Source organism: Marmota monax, unplaced genomic scaffold, assembly GCF_021218885.2.
Source record: "Marmota monax isolate L192 unplaced genomic scaffold, Marmota_monax_Labrador192_F-V1.1 WCK01_AAM20220418_F8-fsc00163, whole genome shotgun sequence".
Lineage (NCBI taxonomy): Eukaryota > Metazoa > Chordata > Mammalia > Rodentia > Sciuridae > Marmota > Marmota monax.
In genome coordinates this window covers 3,189,936-3,216,319 of record NW_026693660.1, presented here as the reverse complement: position 1 = coordinate 3,216,319, position 26,384 = coordinate 3,189,936, and the positions used below count along the sequence as shown (strand labels likewise).

General features: G+C 41.2%; 1 protein-coding gene and 1 non-coding gene across 21 annotated transcripts in view; both read right to left on the bottom strand.

Moving 5' to 3' along the window:
- The window catches only part of Cacna1c (calcium voltage-gated channel subunit alpha1 C), a 699,954-nt gene that overhangs the window by 639,034 nt on the left and 34,536 nt on the right, over positions 1–26,384 (bottom strand). The gene's annotated exons all lie outside the window — the stretch shown is intronic.
- Positions 15,533–15,604, bottom strand: Trnat-agu (transfer RNA threonine (anticodon AGU)). The gene has a single exon. It is a non-coding gene; the product is annotated as a tRNA-Thr (tRNA).

Genomic DNA, 26,384 nt, shown 5'->3' with positions numbered 1-26,384 from the left:
ATTGCTTTAACTTCATCCTGAACCTCACTAATTCCCAAATCTTCTTCCCCTTTCCCACAAAGTTGCATTAGGTATCCATAGCATCCAGTACTTTCCTAATTGTATTTACAACAGAATTAAAATTACCTGTTTGTATATCTCTCTGCCCTTCCAATCCATAGATTCCTTGTGGACCAGGGACTATGTGTTATTCACCACTGTATCTCTAGAACCTAACACACAGAAGACACTAAGAAAATATTTGTTGAATGAATGAGTGAGTGGCCCAGCATTTTACACTGACCTTTTCTTTGAGCTTTTGTGTTTGGAGGTTTTACTCTAGAGTAATCTTAAAAAGGGTGGATCACTAGGGGTGATCTAGTAACCCTCTCTTATAAGATCAAAATAACCCTGGTTCACCTCCCTTTTAGTCTCTCAGCCCCTGCCTGAAGATCCTGGAGGGACGGGCAGCTCAGCTCCGGTTGGGGTCCTCATTCCATCTCCTGACAAGTCCATGAGAAAGCTCTTCCCTAGAATGATCTGAGGGTCTGTTCCTCTGCAGCATTCCCTGAAGTTCTAATTCAGCTCTGGGGCATCACTCATAGAAAGTGCACTCTCTCTTCCACTCACTGGGGAGACAGAATAAATGGCCTTTGGATCTCAAAGGATTTGGCCATGAATCTTAATTTTGCCACTTACCAGGTATGTGAATTTGGGCAAATTATGGAGAAGCTCTCCAAGTCTCAGCATTATCATCTATACAGTGGGAACAAAAATACCCAGTGGGACTGGTATGAGTCCCACTAACATGAGTAAATATGTTCCAAAGGTCTAAGGCATAGTAGATACTCAAAATGTGATTGCTGTTATTAATTAGTGTTTTAATACAGTTAATATATCTTCCTCCCCTCACCATGAATTGTTTCTTCTTTGGGCCAAAACATGAGATAATTTCACATCCTCTACCATCCTCATCTCTCATTCTTTATTGGTGTTTTTCTCAAAATATGCCACCAGAGTCAAGCATGGCTTCCTGGGTTGTGTGACCAGGGTGATGTAAACATTTTATCACCACTCTTGCTTTGGACTCTTATGCTTGTATTAATGGTGCCTATGGTGACTTTAGTTTTATTGCAGCTGCTTCTCTTGAGGTTACAGGGCATTTAGACCATGTTGCTCTCATTTCTCTCATGGGACCATTGCTGGAAGTTTGACCTGGAAGAGGGTGATTCAAAATGAGGGGGAGCTGGAATTTTGTTCTGGTTGTTTTTCTTGTCTGTTTTAGCATGAGATGACCGGAAAAACTCTGTCCTTTGGATTATAGCATGAGTCATAGTTAAAGCCTTAAAGATAATGTCCTGCACCCACAGGACAATGTGAGACCCTGGGAGATTTTTAGCATGGAGGAAGGACCGTGAAGCTCAATTTCCAAGAAAGAGTTATAGTTGGGCTTTCCTGTTTTGAAAGTATAAAGTACCTTGGGTGTGAAGGGGAAAAGGGATCAATATTCTGGGTCTAAGAGTGTCAGATGCTGACCCCCTGCTCAGCATTCCAGGACAGGCTACAGCCCAGGCAGTAGCTATGCATAGGAAGGGGGCTGAAGACATCAAGAGTACCATCATGCAAGCTCCTATGCCAGGAATCAGGAAGAGGACCCAGCTGGACACAGACTGAGCTCCACTCATTATGGGAGGTTCTGCCCACACAGTCCTCAGAGTTCTCTGTAAGTCAAGGATCAGGAAGCCCAACCATACCAGGTCAGCAGAACTCCCAAGGATGGTTTAACAGAGTAACCATGGCAAGCCAATGCGCCTCGTTTAAGCCATAGCGTTCGCTTGGCATTCTCCTCCATTGTCCCCATCTGCAGTTTGAAACCAGTTTGATTAGATTGACAATCTGATCAAATCCTTGATTCTTCACAAAGAAGGTACCCCCAAACCAAGAAAACCACTGGGTGGGGATATTTTATAGGACAGGACTCTCTCTCTCTCTCTCTCTCTCTCTCTCTCTCTCTCTCTCTCCCCCCCCAACCCCCTCCTGACTTGTGTTATTATTTCCAGAACAAGGGCTTTACATCGATGGTTCAATCAGACCTAGTTCTATAAATATTTCAGATTTGAAAAGCCACATTCACATCCTCTATTTCAAAATCCAAGCCCGAGATGGCAGCAGCATCTCAGAGATGTGGAATACGAAGAAAACACTGCACAGTTGTTCACTCCAGCCCCCAATGTTCTGAGTCTCCTGTCCATAATTCAGAGGACAAGACAAGGTCACTAATAAACACCACTGAACTGTGTCTCCATTCATGGGTTCTGCATAAAAATATTGCAGCCCCAACAAACACTAAGCAAGTGTAATGGATTGGTCTAATTCACATCTGAACATCTTCAAACAGAGCCACCTAATAACATTCCCGTTTCCAGCAAGTTCTTATGCTTGTCAGTTATTCTGAAGCATCAACTGTCTTCACTTTGACTTCAGCTAAAGATGCTTTTGGTAGGTTCAGTTAGAAAGAAAGAAAAAATAAGAATGTCTCTCTTTTTTAAAATCTATTTTTCAAGAGCAGCAGAGGCCATTTTCAATATGTACCACTCACAAACAGGGGCATGAGGCTTCAAGCCAATGTACTAAATGTACTGAGGGTACACCTAAAATGCTGGGAAACTGTGACTGGCATTCATTTTAGGGATCACTCATGATACTAAGGCCAATGTGAGTCATAATGATAGAAACATGTATGTGAAGCCTAAAAGGCAAAGAACTCAAGTAGAAATGGATGGGTATTTGGGGGCACAGACTGTGTCCCAGAACATGTCCCTCATCTCCAGCTAATGGGACTCCAGCAGGCAGTGCCCACCAGGTACATCTGTGTCAACCCTCCACAGACTTGCAACATCAAACTCCAGATGGGAGCTTGTGATTACACCACTCTCACCCTATGCTCCCCTCCCCCCCCACACACAGAATGAGCAACCTATCTATCCCAGGATGGAGAAATAACAAACATGACTATTACATATTAATGGTAAGACTAAATAGAAACTGCCTACTGCCACCTTCTCTCCATGCCAATCTGCTTTTGTTTGGGAGGCCATTATTCTCAGGGCATCTCAGGAAGGATTGTACAGAATTTGAAGGACTCTACAAGGAAACTTAGAAAACAAAAAGGCGCCTCCCCCAAGAAAGCCACTGACCCATCTATATTCAAAATGGCACCAAAGCATTCCTTACTATATAAAAAAAAATCTAATGATTAATTGGATTTGGGGTATAGCCTAGTCATCAGGATTTTAAAATCTCCCCCAGCAATTCTATTTTGCATTCAGAAACTTTGCTCTAGGGTCACGGGAGGCAGGAGACGTAGAGAGATGGGGGACAGAGTTCAATGATTTTAAAGCTTTACTTCCAAATGAAATAAGGGTGAAAATGAAAATGAAACACATTCTTTAATCCTCTTTTGTTCAAACCAAATACATGGGGCAAGGAAGGAAGGAGAGGAGACAGGAAAAGAACTGTGTTTAGGAAGTGGGTGCCTGGAAGGGTTCCATTCCCTGAGGTCAAGCTCAGGTGCCTGGATCATGCTGCCTACCTTCCTGTGGAGGAATCAGACCCACCAATTAGCTGTTGTACACTCACATCTTACAAAGGGCTCAGAGAAGGGAGGCATGGACAAGGCCTATGTGGCATGAATCTTGGTTTCCTCATACTGAGACCATAATGCTGAGAAGGACTAACTCCAGAATGGTTCTTTAGAGCACAACTAGATGCTGCAAATGTGAGGAGGAGGAGGAGAGGGTCTGCCTGGCAGCAAAGGACCAAGAATGACCATGGGCAACTGAGCAGCAGGTCTCTGTACCCCTTTGTTATAAAAGAACAAAATCTCTTGCTAGTAATTCACATCAGGTGACCTCTGAGAAGGTCTAGGTTACTGCCCATCCTTAATCAGAGACAAATTATACCTGTAGAGACCTGGCTTGCCTTTAAGCACAAACGCACATCTGTGGATTCTTGCTTAACACCAGAACAAAAGAGAAGGTCCAAGAAGTCAGCGACAAAGTTCACTTCTGACTCATAACCTATACTCATGGGCAATGTCCCCAACCTGTCTGGCGCTCCAGTTTTCACCTACCTCACTTCTGGTACCCATTTCATCCTTTTTATTAAGTTCCTTGAGGTCAAATGTCTGGTACCACCTAATTCTTCAGACCCGTAGAATGGGTCTTATGCCTGCCTGGCCTTGGCTGCCTGTCAGATCTCTTGCTATAAGCCCTGACCCCTCCCAGGTGATTCTGCCCTGCTGTGTACCCATGCTTTAGAAAGATGAGCACAAATAATCCCATTAGCAAGACAGACATCATTTCACAAGCACTCAAGGCACCAGGACATGGTCCCCTGCATTTGGACAAAGTGCAGCCTTGAGGGCACATCTGGGAACCATAGAAGGGATCCAAGCAGCACAACTTCCCAGTGAGGGATCAAGATCACTAGAGCCCAAATAGAGACAGCTCATCAATTTGGCTTGCAAAGTGTGTTTGGGGCAAAATAATCTATTAAGTTTTGCATTTATGAGAGTAAGGAAATTAAAACAAAAAAAAAATCCATGTCGGGCAAGATTTTATCTTGACAATATTCCTCTAAATGATGTAAAATGTGAAAAAATTGACTGTAATTGATTCTAAGGAAGGATGCCAGGGATTCCTCAGTATTAGATCCAAGCTTAAAAGAGGAATTATTAGACCTGATTTGTGCAGTGTTTTTTCTTTTTCTTTTTTTTAATATTTATTTTTTAGTTGTAGTTTGACACAACACCTTTATTTCACTTGTTTATTTTTGTATGTGGTGCTGAGGATCGAACCCACGGTCTTGCACGTGTGAGGCGAGCGCTCTACCACTGAGCCACAACCCCAGACCTTCTTCTTCTTCTTCTTTTTTTTTTAATGTCTTCTCTGCAGTTCAGATGTTCATCTTTACAGACAAGGATTCACCCCATTAACAAATGGAATACCTCAACATCTTAAAGTGACACTGTGACATATTGCTCTGGTGATATGCATTGTGACATTGCATTGGACCCAATGGGCCCATGTATCCTCAGGACTCCCTTTTCAGGCTGTGCATGTCGACTACTGCTAGAGGTGGCATCAACTGCTGGAGAGCCACTCTGCTACCACATGGGTTCTGCACAAAATTCAGTCATCCAGCCCCCTCTTTACACTGTAGTCACAAGTGCCTGGGCACAAGCATTTGTCTAAATAACAGACAGTGGGGCCTAATGAAGTAGACTACACAAGAATAGAGGTGGCTTTCCTGAAAGAAAAGGGACAGGTTTGCCATAAGAAATGGAGTTCCGGGCTGGGGATGTGGCTCAAGAGGTAGCGCGCTAGCCTAGCATGCGTGCGGCCCAGGTTCGATCCTCAGCACCACATACAAATAAAGATGTTGGGTCCACCGAAAACTAAAAAATAAATATTAAAATTCTCTCTCTCTCTCTCTCTCTAAAAAAAAGAAAGAAAGAAAGAAAGAAAGAAAAGAAATGGAGTTCCAAAGCTGATCATGATGGCACATGTCTGTAATCCCAGTTACACAGGAGTCTGAAGCAGGAGGATCATAAGTTCAAGGTCAGCCTCAGAAACTTAGTGAGGCCCTAAGCAACTTAGTGAGAACCTGCCTCAAAATAAAAAATAAAAAAGGGGGACTTTTTATGAGGTTGTGGCTCAGTGGCAGAGCACTTGCCTAGCATGTGTGAGACACTGGGTTTGATCCTCAGCACCACATAAAAATAAATAATAAAATAAAGGTGTTGTGTCCATCTATAACTAAAAAAGAGGGGGTCGCTGGGAATGTGACTCAGTGGTTAAGCATCTCTGTTAAAAAAAAAAAAAACACAGAATGGAGATGTACCTCAGTTGTAGAGCACTTGCTTAGCATATGCAAGGCTCTGGGTTTGACTCCCAGTACTTGGGGAAAAAAGAAAAGAAATAAAAAGGTAAAAAGCAATGGAGGAGTCACAGTATTATTTCCTCATCTATGACTGAAATTTGGTGTGGAAGGAGAGAAAGAAACAATGTAACTGTATTAAAGTCAGCCTCATCTTAGGAGGTGGTGGGAGACAAAAGATGAGAATGAAATTCTTTAACCAAAATGCAACATAAAAGTCATAAAAAAGAATGAAGCATTGATGTATGCCACAATGTGGATGAACCTTGAAAACACTAAGCTAAGTGAAAGAAGCCAGACACAAAAGTTCACATATTGTATGATTCCATTTATTACGAAAAATTCAGAACAGGTAAATCCACAGAGACAGAGAGCAGAGCAATGGTTGACAGAGGCTGGAGGGGACTGCAGAGTGAGTTCACAATGGGTATGGGTTTACTTTAGGGTTGATTAAAAAGTTTTGAAAATAGTGATAGTTGGCCAACGTTATGAAGGTGTCTTGAGTTTTGTACTGTAAACTAGTTAGTTTTATATTAAGTGAAATTTACTTCAAAAAAACCTTTAATGCAACATAAACATATTGGACCAATGAATGAGAAATGGTTTTTGGTAGAATGAGGCTCCTCAGGGTTGCTTTGTTTGTTCTTCCCTGCCTTCCATCTGGAAAGCTCCATAAGACTGAGCAAGTCATTTCCAATCAGGGGGCTTCAGTTCTTGTCAGTTATGTGTAACATAGAGCAAACTTCCAGTTTAAACTCTGTGATCCTATTATTTCTCCCATCCTGGTGATAAAAGTTTCAACAGACAAGAGGGACCTGGTCATTCACAGCACCAAAGACAAAATGTGGAAAGATCAACAGTCTACAATGCATCTAAGGAAAAGTTACAGAAAGCCCAGGATCCCAAAAATCTCATGATACAAACTTTTAAATAAAAGCTAATATTTACTACTTGCAACACACTGCTCTCAGCACTGTATGTGCATTGACTTATTTTATGATAACAGTCATTTGCAGACAAAAAAAAAGATATTGAAAGTTTCAGTAACTTATGCAAAGTCCAACAGCTAATGCTGGTGCAGTGGCGCATGGCTGTAATCCCTAAGGCTCAGGAGGCTGAGGCAGGAGAATTGCAAGTTCAAAGCCAGCCTCATCAACTTAGTGAGACCCTGTCTCAAAATAAAAAATAAAAAGGACTGGGTATATGGTTCAGTGGTTAAGCACCCTGGATTCAATCCCTCTTGCCAAAAAAAAAAAAAAAAAAAGAAGAAGAAGAAAAGAAAAAGAGAAGAAGGAAAGAAAAAGTCATAGTGATGAGCACAGAAAGTCCAAGTTCAGAGCCCACGTGCTCAACCTTGTGCTCCACAGCCTCTCCAAAGACAGGACCCATTTTATTTTAGTTCTGAGATTGATGCAGATAGGCCCTTATTGGTCCTAGCTAAACCAAGAAATCCAGTAGTTCATGGGATATGTTAAGAGTACTGGACTGGGAGACAGAAGACCAATGCTCCAGGTCCATCTTGGTGACAAGTATTATGTATTGTAGAACATTTTTGACCCTCAGTATCATCTATTAAATGAGAAGTTGGATTATACCAATAGTTTTCCAGTTACTTAAGCAGCAGAATTCATTCTTTGAACTCAATCTTACTTAGAAATCCCTTTTCTAAAACAGATCAAATGTGGAGTTTTTCTGGCTCAAAGTGGAGGAGGGAAGATCCAGGACCTCCCTCCTATTCAGAGCAGTTTCTGAGATGCTATCCTGCAACCTCTGTGACTCTGGGGAACACAGTTTGAAAAGCACTTAACTATATACTCTGAGGGTTCTTTTACAAATAAAACCCAAAAACCTTAAATTCAAATACTGCATCCTGAGGTATTCTTAAACGCTGTGGGAAAACTTATCCTATTCTAATCACTTTGCCCAGAGACATTTGTTTAGACTGATGACTTTGTGCCAAGGAGGTAAAGGTTTCAGGTAAGACAAGCAAGGGGATCCCCCTGAGGACACAGAAGGCTGGTCAAAGCCTGAAACTCCCCAGGGGCTCAGGATCCCTCTTAACAAACTGCTAAATGTCACCAACCCAATGGACCCCTCTGGGGAAGCTGTTCAATTCTGAGTGTGTGTTTTCTCTAAAAAAAACTCTTAAAAATTATTAAGCCAGATCATTTCTTTGAGGTTTACATCCATCAAGGTAGTACCATTTCATTCTTCATAAAATGTAATACTGATATCTCACCCAGTCCCCATAATTAAAACTTAGTCAACAAATAACTGGACGAGAAGTGTCAGAGAAAGTATGAGTTTCTTGGGTTTGTTCTAGAAAGATCCACTGACAGAGACCTCCAGGGAAGGGATGTTCTAGAAAAAATCCACTGACAGAGACCTCCAGGGAAGGGATGTTCTAGAAAGATGCACTGACAGAGACCTCCAGGGAAGGGAATGTGTGTTTTCAATGTCCATAATCAGTTCAACCCTGCTCTCTTCTCATTCCACAGGCATTTACAGATTGAAGTTTGCTGCAGTGCTAGGAGAGGTTATACAATTCTTCTGATGCAATGCCCTAGGCAGACGGCTACCCAGAACACGGAGGCCAAGACAAACAGGAATATATTAATAGCAGCCATAACATAAAGATAATTTATTTTCAGTATCTGGGAACTGAGAAGATCTGCAGATAGACCATTAAGCATTTAAGCATTAAAGTGAAAGAGAGGAACAAACAGGGGGAGGAAAAAGGCAGAGGGAGGGAGGAGAGAAGAAAGATTGGTCTCCTTTGGAAACAATGTAGCATCTGAACCAATTAACTAAAAAAACCATTATGCAGTTATGGGCAACACCAGGCAAAAAGGAAAAGATGTTCCCCTAAACCCCTTGTGCTGCCATTGGGTGGCATATACTACCCAAAGGGCAAAATATTTTTCAGATATTATACCAAGAAGCATTTTCCTTTCCTTTATTGCCCCCACATCAATCCTTGTTTGGATTGCTGGGCTGACAGCAGAAAGCAACAAAGATAACACTGGTTGAATTTAGTAAAATATCACAGTACCTTTGTTTGCAGAATGACCAGAAGAAATTAGAAAGCTACTCTTTGCTGATTTTTTTAAACCCACAAAACCTAAAGGAAAAAGCATCATTTTGCACCCCAAGTTCTTCTTTTAAAACATGGCAGGTATAAATTCTGATTGTGTGCTCCCAGAACATAATCTGTGCACTCCCCAAAATGTCCCAAGTATTAATAAGAAAATACTCTGACCACCAACTGGGCTTATAATCAGTACTGCAGATTCTTGTACTCACACAGCAAACTCTAACATAAAATCTGAATAACCAACCTAAAAGGAAAAAAAAAAGAATATCCATGTGGTTCTTTTTAAATTTATTTATTTATTAGTTGTAGATGGACACAATACTTTTATTCTATTTATTTACTTTTTTAATGTGGTGCTGAGGATCAAACCCATGCTTCACATGTGCTAGGCAAGTGCTCAACCACTGAGCTATAACCCCAGCCCCCATCCATGTGGTGCTTAACTCAGAGGAGTTAACATCAAAAATTAAATGTTCAAAAATATACACTTTTGTATATAAGGTTTAAATCCTGCTGATGTTTATTGAATGTTTATCAAAGACATGATCTTCTGCAGAGGAACAAAGACTTCTGGCAGCTGCCACTTCCTCTGCATCTAATTAGTCACCTTCAGGATCTCTCTAATGTGCTGCTTCCTTCGTTCCTATCCAAGGCTAATCATTCAGATCCCCTCCTCCTCTCTATCTTTGCCATTGTCGGTCAAGAATTTGTATCTAACTGATCCATCTGTCTAGACTAATTCCCCAACCCCCATCAATCTATATTTTACCCCAAGTCCAATCATCATCATTCTAAAACCCACATCTGACTATGCCACTCCCCCTCAAACTTTCCAGGCTCCCTGTTACCTACAGGATAATCTAAAGCTTTAGCAGAACCTATAAGTAACTCCGCGTTGTGCCCCATTCACCTTTTCAGATTTGTCTCCTATTCACTCTCCTCTTCCATTTCTCCTTCCCTCACCCCAACACCTAGACCTCTGATTCTCACTTCCCTCAGGCTATTGAATATTTACACTCATGCCCCCTCAGCCAGCAACTGTTCCCACCCTTCTCTACAATCCTCTAGACCAATGAATATGCTAGCTCCTCCACAGAATTCTACCACATCCCCAGGCAGCTGGCTTGACTCTGGTTTTTGAAAGCATTTTGCATATACATCTACTAGAAAAGCCATAGTATATTCTGTTCTTGTTGCCCATAGCGGCCTTCCCTCAGTTTCCCTCAGGAGGTGGCAGAGAGGGGATGTATTTGTCTTTGTGTGCCCTGTGCCTGGGACAGTATCCAGTGCAGAACAGCCCCAGGAAAAGACTGATAAATGTATCAGGGGGAAAAGGAGTTTACAATCCAAGGGGAAAAAAAAGAAAAAATTTGTGAAGCTGAATGTTTAACAATAGAGATAAGTAATAGTTTGATTTGACCTATAAAAGAAATACAAGGGAGAACCAACACGTGTCATGCATAGTCAGAGGCTGGTATTTGGGAGGCAATCTTCTCCAGTCAGAGGTATTTGAATCTACAAAGGATAAAGAGGATTTGAATAAGAAGACAGAAGAGGGGACAGCATTCTAGAGAGAAGAATGTAGGAAGGCTCACACTGAGTTTTGGAGGCCAAACACAAACAATCTTGGAGGCTTACCATAAACTGGTCCTCAACAAGAAAATGCCTGCCCCTCCATTCTGCAGAGTACAGTTAGGATGAGAAAACTTTACCACCACACTCACTTCTAGAGCCTCCAACCAAACAATACCCATGGTCACTCACCTACCAGCTGTTGGCTATGGAGGGATCAGAGAGCGCTGCCCCAGTTGTGCTGAGACAGCTCTGTCTTGATCAGCTCATTGAGCAGTTGCATGGAACATGGAACCATAGAACTTGTTTCTGGTCATTTTTCCTTTCTGACTCAAAGTAGAAAGTAGGTCTTCCCCAAAAAAGAGCCCCTTCCTTTTACTACAGCCACAGAATCCCAAAAAGACTTTGCAGAAATTGCAGGTTAGATGCTATAGTCTGGATCTGACATGTCCTCCAATGGCCCATCTGTTAAAGGCTTAGCCCTCGCTGGGTGCTTTTGGGGGTGGTGGAAACTTTTAGAGGTAGGACACAGTGGGAGTTCTTCAGGTCATCAGAGGTGTAGCCTTTTTCTTTCTCTCTTTTACTTCTTGGCCATGAGGTGAACGACAGCTCCACCATAAGCTCTCTGCCATGAGGCACTACCTTGCCACAGGCCCAAAAATGGTGGGGCCAATTGATAATGAATGGAACCACCCAATGTGAGCCAAAATAAGTTACAAGTTGGTTATCTTAGGTATTTGTTATAAACACAAAGCTGCCTAATACCTTATTATAGCAGCTGAATCTGTACCCCCATCTAAGTATGTCATATACAACCACCTGATCCAGGTAGATCTTGCTTGATGATCAAAGCCAAGACTCCATGGCCTTAAATAGAAGTCAGAAAAACCAGCCCTTTATGCAATTTTCTCATAATGAGCCTCTAGTGTGCCAGGGCAGGCTGCATATCACTCTGACACAGTGCTCACAGTGCAGTAAATGAAAAGACCTTGGTAAATATCTCCTGATCGATTGAAAGCCTATTCATTTTGAGCCAAGAGAAAGGGAACCCAAGCTCAACATCTGTCCATTCCCAAAACACAAAGCCTCTCATAAATAATTTCTAAGCTGGATACTAAGTGCAGGAGTGGGTCATTGCCTACTGGGAAGATTAAACTGGACAGAAATCCAGGTTCCCAAATTCCGTCCACTGCTCTTTCGCAGATGATACCTTACAGCCACTTGGAAGGTATTCATAATCTAACTGAAGCTTATTAAGCAGTAAAACAGGGTATAAGGAACTGATGTTATAAAGAAAGGTGTTGATGCCAGGTGTGGTGGCACATGCCTGTAATCCCAGTGGCTTGGAAGGCTGAGTCGGGAGGATTGAGAGTTCAAAGCCAGACTCAGCAACTTAGCAAGGCCATAAGCAACTGTTTCTAAATAAAAATATGAAAAAGGGCTGGTGATGTGGCTCAGTGGTTAAGTGCCCTGGGTTCAATTTCCAGTACAAAAAAAAAAGAATAAGAAGAGTGTTAGGTGGATATGTGTTCTTGGGGACTGAACCATAATTAACGAGAAAGACACATTTTTGTTAAGCTGGAGTTACTGAGATGACTGGAAACAGACATCTAAGGAGTACTGTCAATGACCTGTCCCAGCTGACTTTCCTGGAACAGTTACTACAAGGTCCAGCTGCAGTTCCACACCACACCTACGCCTACTTTGTGTGAAGTCGGCATTCCTGGCATTTCCAGCAGGCTGGGAAAGTAATGAGAGTGAGAGAGCTTCCACATTAGCTAAGAGGAGGAAGCACTCATGGAACAGGTGAAAGCTTCTCCCAGGGAAATCCTGGAGGCTCGCTGTTCCTGTCAACCACTATCATGTGCCTATAAATTGCATTTGACAGGAAACATGGTGTCAAAGGAGTAGAAAGTGACAAAACCCAAAAATATAAAAGCATTCCTGCCAGAACTCAGTCCAGCCTCCATGCATGACATTAAAGATACAAAAAAGGAGCCACCCCCACCCCTCGCACCCCAGTTTGTACAGCTGCCCCTGGGACTTTTCTCCATGGTAAGAACAGGAGCTGCCAAGTGGAGAGTAGATTCTAAAGATTACTCAGAAACAGATTAACCTGTAAGACTACAAACACTGCATGCACCATGCTACCAAAAAGGCGGTTGATTTGCCTGCTTGGTTGTTTTCTTCCTTTTGTTTTTCATAGTAGACCCAGAGCAATTCAATCACTCAGTACAAAATGAAAAGCAGGGCTCCCTGTTTAAAATTTTAAGATTTCAAGATTTTGATAGAAGGACACTAAACCAAGTCCTTTTTCCAGGGGGACTGTGTAAATTGCATATTCATATAAACCAGTGCTGGGTAGACTCTACTCTCTGTAACACTTTTTTTTTTTTAATATACCAGGGATTGAACAGGGGTACTCAACCACTGAGCCACATCCCAGCGCACAGTCTCTCTCTCTCTCTCTCTCTCTCTCTCTCTCTCTCTCTCTCTCTCTCTTTTAATTTTTTTTAAGTTGATATGGACACAATATCTTTATTTATTTATTTTATGTGATGCCGAGAATTGAACGCAGTGCCTCATGCATGCAAGGCTAGCGATCTACCACCGAGTCCACATCCCCAGCTTTTTTACTTTTTATTTTGAGACAGTATCCCACTTAAGTTGGTTAGGGCCTCATTAAATTGCTGAGGATGGCTTTGAACTTGTGATCCTCCTGCCTTAGCCTTCCCAGCTACTGGGATTACAGGTGTGTGCCATCACATCCAGCAACATTCTTTTTTATACCAGGTAGAATGGATAGTTTATTGTCAGGTATTTACTATGGTCTGAATGTGTTTCCCCAAATCCATTAACTCCATTCCACAGTGTTGAGTGGTAAGATATTTGGGGGGTCTAGATCATGAGGGCAGAACCCTTCTGAATGAATTAATGTCACTCTATAAGAGCTTGCAGGAGCAGGTTTGCTCTCTTGCTCTTCCACCTTCTGCCACTAAGAAGACCCACACCTGATACTGGTGCCTTGATCTTAGACTTTGCATCCTCCAAAACCTTGAGAAGGAAAAAAATATTTTTTCTGTTCTTTGTAAATTAGTCTAAAAATTGTGATAGCAGCACAAAACAGATCAAGACACCACTCCACCTCAATATCCAAGCTGTCTGATGCAAATCCCATCCCTTTGCTTAGAGCCTGGGTGGTCCTGAGCAAGTTATTTATGCTCTCTGAGCCTCAGATTCCTCAAATGTAAAACAAAAATGACAATATAGAAAACAACATTTACAAAGCTACTGGTATAGAGTAAACAAAATTGGCTGTTATCAGCTATTTTTAATAACTAGCAGGAAGGCAGTCGGTTAAGAAATGCATTGAATGATAGTCAGCGATTAGGAATCACTGGAAAACTTAATATTTAGGAATAATATTACTGCTGAGGAAGAATAGTCAAATGTGTGGGTAATTCCATATTTACCCTGGAAATGATTCTGTAAAATACTTGTGTATCATCCCATGAAGCCAGTTCCTGGCTACTGAATAGAAGTCACTGGTAGGCAAATTTGGGTTCCACAAAGAGAAGAATTTTCTATTATGCCATATGTGGAGAGGATCTAATGAGTTCTCCATTTCCAAGGACATCCAAGGAGGCTGAACCACCACCTCGTCAAGATGCAGAGTAAATTTATGTATTAGGCAGATGGCATTCAAGTTCTCTTCCATCCCCGAGATTCTATAGATTCAGTGTAGTTTCAGTGCTTCTATTCTGCAGCTACAATGTCTAATTTTATTCCTTCCATGGCCCTCCACCAAATCAGCCCTTCTGTCTTCCCTTCTTTCCTGTTTAACCATTTTTCTGTAGCCAAGTGCACTTATAGACTCAGGAAACTCCATCCAGAGCCCTTATTTTCCTTCCCACCAAACCCTCTGTTGCCGTAAGCAGCCCACCTTTGCCCATTCCCTAGTCTTTCTATTTTCTTTCCTTCCTTCTTATGTTGTCTCCTATATTCCCACTTTAGGAAATCTACCCTTATTAGGAGATTTGAGAAAGGAGGTGCTAGAGCACAAAAGGAGCAGAGCACGGGCCTGAAGACCTGTACCAACCCTCCCGCCTGTACCTAAGTACCTTCACAAGTCCTCCAGCCTATGGGGTATGAGCCTGGGCAACTTATTCAATCTACCTCACTCCCATTAGTTTATCTGAAAAATCTGAATAATATTAGTACCTACTTTATAGGGTTATTCTGAAGTTCAAATTTTAATGCAGTAAAGTGTTTAGCATGTAGGTAGTCCTCAATGGGTGCTAGCAATTATCATTATTGAGCTTCACCAAAAGACAGTTGTTAAGATGATCCTGTTCCTGCTTTTTGTTCAGCTTCTAAAAAGTGTATGTGTGTGCAAATATGCATGTGAGAGATAGGGAGAAAAGTAGAGAAAGCTCTCTGAAAGAGTTATATGTCTTTTTATGTTTATCAACAACACAATTTTAAAGATTGTCCTCCATGCTCATGGAACCATTCTGCATACATAGCAAATAACACAAAAAGACGTTTAATAAACGATTTCTCCCAACAGAAAGTTTTAAGAACATAAGAAACATGAAACCATTCTACCATTGATATCTTAAGGATACAATTAAATGGTAAGTATTAAACACATGTAGATGCATATTTCATGTCAAATATATTTAACATACCATGGGTACTATACATTAAATCAATCTGTGAGCAATTCAAATGACCACCATAGTTAAGAGTATTTCCTTACAAAAATATGATATTATGTTAGAGGCCATTCCTTTCTGTATTTTTTTAATTTTTTTTTAGTTGTAGGTAAACACAATACCTTTATTTTAGTTTTATGTGGTGCTGAAGATCAAACGCAGTGCCTCATGCATGCTAGGCAAGTGGTCTACCATAGAGCCACAACCCCAGCCCTATTTTTTAATTTTTTAGCAGTACGGGGGATTGAACCCAGTGCCTCATGCATACTAGGCAAGTGCTCTACCACTGAGCTACACTGCTAGCTGGGAATTCTATTTATGAAGCTCAGCCATCTCACCTTTGCTTTCCCCTTTGTCCCTGCCTATTTATCAAACCATTCCATCCACACCACCCAGGGGCACTTGACATACAGAGTTGAAACTCAAAGTAAAGCCTATTAAGTGCCTCGTTCAGCTTCTACTTTTTTCCCTCTTCAATAACATCCATAAGAATCCCATCTGTCAAATGGAAAGTGATACATTTCACTCCTTTGTCAGACAATGTTTAAGAGAGAGTTCAGCTTCGTAAAAATTAAGGACTAGGGACTACTTCTTTAAATGGTTTCATTTATTTGCACTTTGGTAGGAACTAGATTAGGAAAGAAACCCCAACATTACTGTAAAGGAAAAACCTCTATCTTTTGCTTTACCTCCCATAGTTCTATTCAAATGTAAATTTTGAGTGTTATATTTTTAAAATCAGATTTACCATGTATTAAGTCACATCCTCCTCTCTGCCAGATACTGGTCAAATGGAGCTGAGATCAATTGATTTGTGCTTTTCAAGATAGAAGGCCCAAACTAGCTCTGTGCCATCAGTGACTGTCTTTGGCAAGACCACGCTTGGCTGCGTCTCAAGGGATGGACCACGTGTTTGTCCACAGCCATGAACTTCATCTTTCCTCTCTCCTTTGCTTTGATCCCAGCTGCCTCTGCACATTCCAACTTCCCTTCTCCTTGCAGTAGCATTCTGGCACCAATTCGTACTAGCTTGTGAGAGAAGATTGTTAAATTTTCACAAATGTTGTGAGCCAATTGTTAAACACAGCCAATATGAAAACCAAATTATGTAAACTTACAATTAAATGAATTCTATTAGAAACAAAGGGAAGAACTCCTCAAAAACTCATCACTTTCTAATTATTTTACCATTATCTTTGTTCTCAGAGTTGTTTACATCTTCCGGTATCCATAGGGTGGAAATATTATATGATGGTTTGCTTCTGAACTTCTCTTCCTAACTTCACATTCAGTAACATTCATGTTGGTTTTTTCTTTTCTTTCTTCCTTCCTTTTTTTTTTTTTTTTTTTTTGTTCCAGGGATTGAACCCAGGAGCACTTAACCACTGAGCCACATTCCCAGCTCTTTTTAAATTTTTTTTATTTCAAGACAGGGTCTCACTAAGTTGCTGAGGCTGGCTTTTCATGTTGGTGTTTTGAGACCAAGTCACAGACTATTTACAACAGAGAGGTCAGCAAATAGTACACACCGGGGCTTACTTCATTATTGTATTCATTGATTAGACCTGGGGTCTGCCAATTTTGACCAATGGGCTGTTTTTTGTATGTCTCTATAGCTAGGAATGGTTTTTGTGTTTCAAAGGGTTGCAAAAAATAATATTCTGAACCTCACTTTTGTAGAGAACATTATATTGTGCTCAGTGAGTTTAGAAGGCAAAAGATTTCTCTAATTTATTGTGCTATGCCTTTGAGCCAAACTGTGAGCCTCCTGCTGGGTTCTTCTTGCCTTCTTGTACCTCCTTACTGATGATGATAAGCCTGGTGTTAGAACTGCACTGACAACTGAATTTAATGGAACACACGGCAAATGGAATCCAATCGTCTCACCACCAGAGTCACATGAGCACCACAGAACCAATAACAGTAAAAATGTTTTGATTAGAAGAAACATTAAATAAAGTGGGGGGGGGACAGAAAAAAATAAATTACTGAAACCATCTTCATATCACAAAGTTAAGTGGATCGCTGGCAATTATCCAGGTAATTGGATCAATGTAAGTAGATAGACCACCCCTTCTCCACCCTTCTCTGTGAAAAGTCTATGTTGGTGTTTAATGATCTACATTGCCAAAATTAACTGAGTAATTATAAAATCTAACTATTACTTTTTTTAAAAAAAGGCTATAATTCATCCCTGTGTCATTCTGAAACTCATAAATGATCGGGAGTCTTGAAGGGGCTGTCCTCATTTAAGGCCAATCTCATAAGAATCATCGGAATTCTTTGGATGTTTACCAAGAAGGCAACAATTAAATTTCAAAGCTGAAAAACCAGCAGAAGCAAAACATTTTACTTGTCCTTATTCCCTTTTTCTCCTGTGTGCCAGGTACCCCACTGATACCTGGCATTGGAGTCCCCCATGCCATCTAAGTTAGGACCTGGATGTCTTTGCTTTCCCCCTATGGATTACCCTGTCTCCAGTCTTACCCATTTTCTACATTGCAGCCAGAATTATCTTTCTGAAACTTAAATGTCACATCCCTCTTTTAAAACCTTTTCTTTGCACTTTCTTTTTCCTAGAGAAAAAGCTGCAAATTCCCAAAGCTCAAGTCAGATCCCAGAAGACACTTAACTACTCAACTTCAGAGTTAGTTATATTCTTAATGAACAAGAAACTTCTAAGTCTGTGATTCTAAACTTTGATGTACATTATAATTATTAGGGAGCTTAAAAAAAAACCTTCATGTCCAACTCATATCACATATAAAATAAATCAGATTATCTGGGGGTGAAGCAGCACTTGGCATCTTAGGAGATACCAAAACTGTAATAGTGTTTTGGTCAGCCAGATTGCTGGAAGATTAGAGAGTATTCTTAGACATTTTTTTTTTTAAGAAACCTATTGTCAGGCTGGGAATGTAGCTCAGTGGATAGAGTACTTGCCTTATATGCACAAGGCTCCAGGTTCAATCCCTAGCACTACAAAAAAAGAAAAAAAAAAGAAAAGGAAAGGAAAAAAACCTATTGTCATAGTAAGCATATTGTGCAATAGCTTTAGTCTTTCTTCTCCATTTATTTATTTATTTTTTTTTTGCAATGCTGGGATCGAACCCAGGGTTTTGCACACTCTAGGCAAGCACTCTGCCCCGATCTAAATCCCCAAACCTTCCTCATTCAACTTAAGATCCTGGAAGACAGGATCTGTATTTTTGTTGTACTGATGATATTTAGATAGTACTAGGAACCTAATGGACACTCAACAAATAAATGAACATATAAATAAATGAATGATATTAAACAGGAGACATTGAATAGGAATAAAAGGTAAGGGGCCTTAACAGGAAATAGTCTTCCTTATTTAAGAAACAAAGTCATTCATGTCTGTTTTTATAAAGAGAAGCTTGGAGCACCCCATGCTCACTGAATTCATCTCAGAGAGCCTGATGAATAATCAGGGTCGAAAGAGCCTTGCCTGGAAATGGGAGGCCTAAAGTTCAGCCCTGCCTGTCATTACCAAATAACAGAGTCATTACTTGATACATCCGGTGTGTTTAATTGCATTTTATTATTTAATCCTCAACAACAATCCTATAAAGGATTATAGGATTATAGTCCTATAAGGCCTGTTATAAAGCAGGCCTTATTAGCATCCTCATTTGGTAGAGAAGGAAATAAAAGTTTGCATAGAGATGTGAATTGCCCAAGTTTCCACATCAGCTGAGCCAGATTCAAACCCAAGAAGCTTGCTTTTGACAAACAGGCTGCCAAGAATCCTGTCTACTGGTTCTACATCCTGGATTCAGTTGGAATCAACTTGATGAGATTTACCCTGGTCTAACTTCAGAATTTGATTGACTCATCTGCATAAGCCCTGATCACTAAGTTCTCCTTTTAAAATGCTTTCCAGCAATTCTAGTATGTGGCCAGGGTAGTGTGTGTGTGGGTAGGTGTTCTGTACCATAAGCTGATGTGGCTACCCAAAATTCATTTCTCTGGGCTTCTTTCTTCTGTACAAAGAGGTAAACAAGATCACTTATCTTGACCACAATTCTGACTTGAACACTAGGAATTATCTCTGTTCCTCCTCCACCCCCAGCCTCAGGCCCAGGAAAAGAGGGGGCTCCTGGAATCTCCATATGTGGCTCCAACCAGCCTTCCCCCTGGATTTTTTTCAGCCTCTACTAAAAAGAACTTGGGGGCTATGATAGACTAGCACTATCTTATTTTGTGAGAAACAGTAAAGGAAACACGATGTATAGCTCCTTTGGAAATACAAGAAGTAATGCCGGTAATTCCAGTGGCTTGGGAGGATTTGTGTTCAAAGCTAGCCTCTGGAAAAGCAAGGTGCTAAGCAACTCAGTGAGACCTTGACTCTAAATAAAATACAAAATAGGGTTGGGGATGTGGCTCAATAGTTGAGTGCCCCTGAGTTCAATCCCAAGTACCCTCCCCACGCCCCCTCCCAAAAAATATAGCTCAGTGGATAAACCTTGCCAGTCATGCTTGAAGATGAGCTTTCAGCTCTGGGAAAGGGGTTAGAGAGCACAGGAGAACTCTCTGACTGGCAAACAAGCCCTTTCATAGGCTGACCTGGTCTTCTACCTGCTTCCGAATGACAGGTATGAAGAAGGAGGGAATCCAGTTTAGTTTTTTTCTTAGGAAAGGAGATTCCAAGGAGACTGATAGAAGGTTGAGCAGGTAAAAGCTGCTAGTGGTTCAGGTATATATGCTTCACATAGGTGAATACTTGAGCCAAGACTCTATTCCGTGTGCTCTTGGGAGGATCTTACTTAGTTTGATTTGCTTCAATGCCAGTGGAGACCAAAGTGGCTTTAGGATGACACCTCTGACTCAGATAAGTCTCTAGCTCTTCTGTAAGACCTAAAGCCCAAGCCATCCAAGAAAAGTCTGATATCCAAGAATAACCATGACTAGCCCTACACCCTTAGGACCATTCTACCCTGGTCTGGCCACAAAGACAGGATACACAGTGTCTTCATTTTGTTATCCTTGGTAATTCCAGTAAAGAAATTGAAGCCTCTGTTTGTGTCTCTGCTCTTCTCCCAGATCATGCCAAACTTTTCACATAGCACTCACACCACGTTATTGCAATTGCCTGTCCATATGTCAGTTTTCACAGGGAGACTTTAAGCTCAAGGAGGGCAGGGAATATGCCTATCTTGCTCAATGTCTTGCCTGTGCCACTGTAAGAGCTTAATAAATGGGCATCTGGTGAACAAATGACTGTGTGTAAAGGTGATTGACAAATGAATACAGCGATATTTGCTACCCTCTTCGAGGGGAAGTGGTGAGCTGTGAGTTGCTTTGTGTATCATAAGAGCTATTTCCATGTAGAATAAGTGTGACTTATTGGGTTAAAAAGGGATGTCTGTTTTTCTGACAGTTTCTTATTTTATTTTTTTAAGTCCATGTTATTTTTAATAAGAGTGAGCAAAACCAAACAATGGTTTCTGTATTGGGGGTTCTTGATATATTGGCTAAAGGCCCTGAGAGGGAGCAACCCTTTTAGCAGTGGGAGCCCTGCTGGCCAGAATCATGGTCATTGCTCCTAGGAGTCTCCATGACAGCGGTGAAGGTCAAAGCATTGGGGAAGGGCCCTTTATTAGCACCAGGAAATGTGGAAAACACCCTGCCCTTTAATCTTCAAATTACCTCAAGGAAAACAGAAAACAATGCTAACATTAGACATTATCCACAGAGAAAGCAGAGCCTTCTCTGGACTCTCAGATCCTGCTTTTAAAGCCTCATATTTTATGATTATATCAAAACACTTAAAGTGTTTCAAAGAGCTCTTTCAGCAATACTCACAACAGTCACAAAAATAAATGTTATTATCTCCTTATTACAGATTAGGAGAACTGGTCTGGTTTATTCATGATTTCTTCCATAACCACAGAGATGGGGGATGAGCTACAGAGCCTGCCTCCCAACCCGAAGGCTAAGGCCACTGCCAACAGCCTACCCTCCAAAGACAGTCACTGAAAAAGCCTGATTCCTGCAGCAACTTCAAATATAGGTCTCTATTTGGACTTTTTTTTCCTTCTGTTACTGGGGATTGAACCCAGTAGTACATTACCACTGAGCTACATCCCTACCCTTATTATTTTTTATTTCAAGACAGGTGTCGTGTTTCTCATGCCTAAAACACTCAGGGTCACTTCAGGTGAACTGGGCTGCATGAAATAATCACATAAGTGACAGATATATCTTTTTCTTTGGGTCCTGTGATGGCTTGTGGGAGACCAACCTCACACGTGACTGAGTCACACTCCCCGGCTGGGTGCTGAGGCGCTCAGTCACAGAAATGTGGCAGAGCTTTCCCCACCCTTCTTGAGTTCAAGGGCCAGTGTCTCCTGCATGGGTGTGTCTTGCTACAGACCCATGGGTGAAGCTATGCTCACCTGTTCCTTTGTAATATAACCCTTTGCCCTGTTTAGGGTAGAATCTTCCATGGAAGTGCCTTGTGTGTGTCCCCTTCTCTTACTGTGTCCTTAGGTGTGGCCTACCCAGGTGTCAGTCAACCTGCTGACAGTGGACATCGTGAAGATAGACTCAGCCCCCTGAAACCTGACCCCTTGCCTCATTTGAATAGCTTCTCCTCAATAAAAGGGGTCAGCTTGTGTGTGTGTGTGTGTGTGTGTGTGTGTGTTCTCTCTCTCTCTCTCTCTCTCTCTCTCTCTCTCTTCCTGTGGAACCTTAAGGTCAGAGGAGCTGTCACAGCGACCCCAAAGAAAAAGATATTTGTGTCTCTTGTGTGGTTATTTTGTGCAGCCCAGTTAGCCCAGATTACCTGGAGTGATCCCTGAGTCTTTTAGTCGTGAACAGAAACCCGGCAAGGGGTCCGTGGAAAGAGAGAGCAAGAGAGCACATGCTAAACCCTTTTATTGGGGAGAAGCCATTCAAATGAGGCAAGGGGTAAGGTTTGGGAGGGGGGTGAGTCTAGCTTCGTAATGTCTGCTGTCAGCAGGTTGACTGACATCTAGGAAGGCCATACCCAAAGGCAGAGCAAGAGAAGGGCACACACAAACATTCTATCCCAAACAGGGCAAAGGGGTAGAATTACAAAAGAATAGGTGAGTGTAGCTCAATCCCAGGGGTATGGCCTTGCTGTCCCAGCAGAGGAAAAGACCGAGTCACAAGTCATGGCTCTACTGTGCCAGAGTACAGTGATCTTTCAGATCCCCATGGTGCATCAGGACTGGAAGGTGTGGTAACTCAATGTGGCTCCCCACAGACGGGGTCTCTCTCAGTTGCCCAGACTGGCCTTGAACTTGTGCTCTTTCTGCCTTGGTCTCCCAATTGTTTGGAATTATAGGTATACACCACCATGACAGGCTGTATTTGTGCTTTTTATGTACAGCACTCTGCCCCAAGTTGTCCAAGGACATCACAGAAATGAAAGTCAGTCTGGCAATGGCAATAATGTGGAAAAATAAAAATTACAACCATTAGTAAACTAAAAGGTAGGGGACAATAATTCTGTACTTTACATTAGCATATTTTGTTACTATACAAATAAACTACTAATTTTAGTTCTGGAAGTAAGCATGACCCTCTTGTGCAGGATATGTATCTTGCTATTATTGGGAGCAATGGTCAATGAATAAATATTCATGGAGACCTATCTGTGTGCCAGGCACTTTCTATTCTAAACACTTCACAGACTTTATATTATTTAGTTCTCATAACAATCCTAAGAGGTTGAAACCATTATTGTCTCAATTTTATAAGTAAAGAAAATGAGGCCTAGTGTTTTGCAGACACCTCCTGCCTCACCCAGGTTACATAGGTAGGAGGAAGTGAAGCCAAGATGTGGCCCTGAGTCCCTTTGAGTCCAAAGTTCATGCTCTTAATCATTATGCTATATTATCTCCACAAAAGAAAGACATTATGATAGATCAAATTCTGTGTAGTTTAGGGAGATTGAAGGAATCCCAAATCCCAGAAAAATCAGTTGGCTAAAATTACTCAGAAATATTTCTGGTCATTAAGGTATCCCCTAAGCACAAGGCCAGAAATATTATCAGTGACTTAAATGACACTGGAGTAGAAATACAGGTCAAATCCAATTACAGTGGATCTCAAGGGAGAATCCAAGCTCTTATTGTGTCCTGGAACTTTATTATATTAAATGTTGTCTACTACCAACTACTAGTGGCCTCGTTGATCCTTCTTTCTTTTCTCTGAATTCTGTACTTGCTTGCTTATTGCAATTTAATTCTTGATTACATATTACCATTTATTGTTCACTACATTTTTTCATGTATGCTAGTTTTTGTATCCTCAACTTGATTTTAAGGTCCTTAAGAATAGAGACTGGGCTTTACATTTGTCACCCTTTCCAACCTATTATGTGTTTACATTGTGCACAAACTGGATGCCTACTGAGTATGAAGGTTCTTGTATAACTCATTTATTATTTTTCCCCTGCTTTTGATGTACTCTCTCTTTTTTGTATTTTTAATCAATTTTTTAATTTATATATCACAGTGGAAGGCATTACATTTGATATTACACATATAGAGCATAATTTTTCATATCTCTAGTTGTGTACAAAGTATATTCACACCAATTCGTGTCTTCATACATGTACTTTGGATGATTTCCATCATCATTTCTAACCCCATGCCCCCTCCTTTCCCTTCCCACCCCTCTTCCCTTTCTAGAGTTCGTCTGTTCCTCCCATGCTCCCCCTCCCTACCCCACTATCAATCAGCCTCCTTAAATCAGAGAAAACATTCAGCATTTGTTTTTTTGGAATTGGCTAACTTCACTTAGCATTATCTTCTCCAACTCCATCCATTTACCTGCAAATGCCATGATTTTATTCTCTTTTATTTCTGAATAATATTCCATTGTGTATATATGCCACTTTTTTTTATCCATTCATCTACTGAAGGGCATCTAGTTTGGTTCACAGTTTATCTATGTGAACTGTGCTGCTATAAATATTGATGTGGCTGTGTCCCTGTTTTTAAGTCCTTTGGGTATAGACCAAGGAGAGGGATAGCTGGGTCAAATGGTGGTTCCATTCCCAGTTTTCCAAGGAATCTCCATACTGCTCTCCATATTGGCTACACCAATTTGCAGTCCCACCAGCAGCGTATGAGTGTACCTTTTTCCCCACATCCTTGACAACTTTATTAATTTGTTTAAATAATATGAATCAGCAATTTTTTCTGTAAAGAGCAAGATAGTAAATATTTTAGGTTTTGCAAGTGATGGCTTCTGTTGCAACTACTAAACTCTATTACTATTAGGAGAAAACAGACAATACAAAGAGAATAGCTTGTTCCAATAATACTTTATTTACAAAACAGAAGGAGGGCCAGATTTGGCCTTATAGGCTATAGTTGAGCAAGCCAGTACAGACTACTTATGAAAGGCTCAAAGGACCAGGCATTATAAGCAGGCAGATACTGTGCCTCCCTTTATCCCTCAGTTCCCAGTTCCCACTGCCAGAGTCCTAGCTTCTGACCAAGCCATTTTTCTGACCAAATATTTTTCCAACGCCTGTCCCCTTAGACTTAAACTTTGGTTCAGCACAGTATTTTGCAGTTCAGTTTACTCTGGGGCCTCATGTATCAGTTCAAAAGGAGAATAATCGATCACAAAGTAAAAAAGCTAACGTAGTAGGTTTTAACAACAATCAGTAATTAGAAAATTCTTCAAAAACGTTCTACCCAAGTCTCCGACATTCTTTTTGACTGCTTCTTATAGATTGCTGTATAAATCATCACAGGCAATTTGAAATATGGTCTCACCTGTATTAAAAACCCATGAAGAGGACCAATCACCCCTGGCAGAAAGCCACCCAAAGCATTGCAAGAGTAAATATTTCTTCCTCCCAAGAGAAACTACTTTCCTTATACAATGAGGGAGCACAACAAATGAAAGAGGAAAAACTATTTCTTCTTGATCAAAGCATTTAGACCTCAGTTTTGATAGCACATTAAAGTCTTTAATGGGCTGCCACCCTGACCTAATTTCTTTGCAGGATGCTTCTTTGAACAGATTGTTCAGCATTGTCTCTGGGCTCATCTACATGTTTGTAAAGATTTGATATGCATTCAATATGAACAGAAATGGTTTAATACAGAATCACAGAATTTGGAGCTGAGAAGCATCCTTCTAATTCAATCCCTTTATTCCACAGAGAAGTGTAGTGACATGCCCCACAATTGTGGATTATTTGCTCAAATCAGGTAATTACACAGCCCATTCCTTTATGATAATCATACTATGATGATGGACTAGATAGCACACACCTAGTTATAGGAGAGGGGATTCAGTAAGGACCCCAACACATCCCCATCCCAGAACAAGACTCCTTCAGGTGAAATCACTCACACTAAGTAAAATCTTCCCAAGGTGTGGAGAGCCATGGCAGGTGACCTCCACTCACCTTCCATGTCCCTTCCTTGGTGCACTGAAAATTAAACAGTGTGATTTGTCTTCTGCTGTCTCGACTTGTCCTTTCCACATCTTTCCTTCCTCTCAGTAATTAAGTAACTGATTACTTTGACTAAGACTCATGGACATCAGGTCTCTGTAGTTGAAGCCAATTAGCACTTCATGTGGACTTAAAGATACTTCCTCATGTCTTGGAGTGTGGGGGCATTGAGGAAGCAACTAAAAAGGTGTTAATATAGAGACCTCTAGGCCCATGAAGGCTTTATCTGACTGACCCTTGACAATGACAGCAAAATTAAACACTTTGTGGGACTGGTGAAGAGAAGCAAAGAGAGATGAAAAGAATGTGTGTGTCTGGTCTCTGTGCTGCAAAAAGCTCTGATTAGCCCAGCCCTTCTCCAAGTCAGGTTAACAGAGGTCAAGTCCAGGGAGGGGCTGGGCTCAGATTGGAGAAGTTCTGACTTTCCACAGCTCACCTCCTACCCTGGCAAAGCCCACCCAGCAGGTCTCTTCCTTCCTCATGGTCCCCAGCTTTCACCCTACATCTGCACCTTCTCATTCTGCTCCATCGCCCAAGTGATTATTTCAATCTTAACCCATTTGTACAACCTCCTGAAACACAGAACTATGTCTCCTATCTTATTTCT